Here is a 221-nt window from a genome sequence, read left to right as displayed (position 1 = left end):
TGTGACTGGTGAATACTTAGGTGTCTTCTACATAGTCAGGGAAGTAAGTCGCTAGCTTATTATCAGCTTCGATTTGACGACGAAAATTAACCGCCATTAAGTCGTTTTGAGCGTCAGTCCTTCAGGGCAGATCAAGTATAAAGGACGGGGCGGGGAGGGAGGGGGGAGGGGGGTATGAAAAATTTTCTTTTGCAATATTTTTTTTGTAATTTATGCACCTC

Source organism: Oculina patagonica, chromosome 7 (assembly GCF_052425735.1).
Source record: "Oculina patagonica isolate OP01 chromosome 7, crgOcupat, whole genome shotgun sequence".
NCBI lineage: Eukaryota > Metazoa > Cnidaria > Anthozoa > Scleractinia > Oculinidae > Oculina > Oculina patagonica.
The sequence above is the reverse complement of the archived record's forward strand: the minus strand, read 5'-3'. Positions refer to the sequence as shown.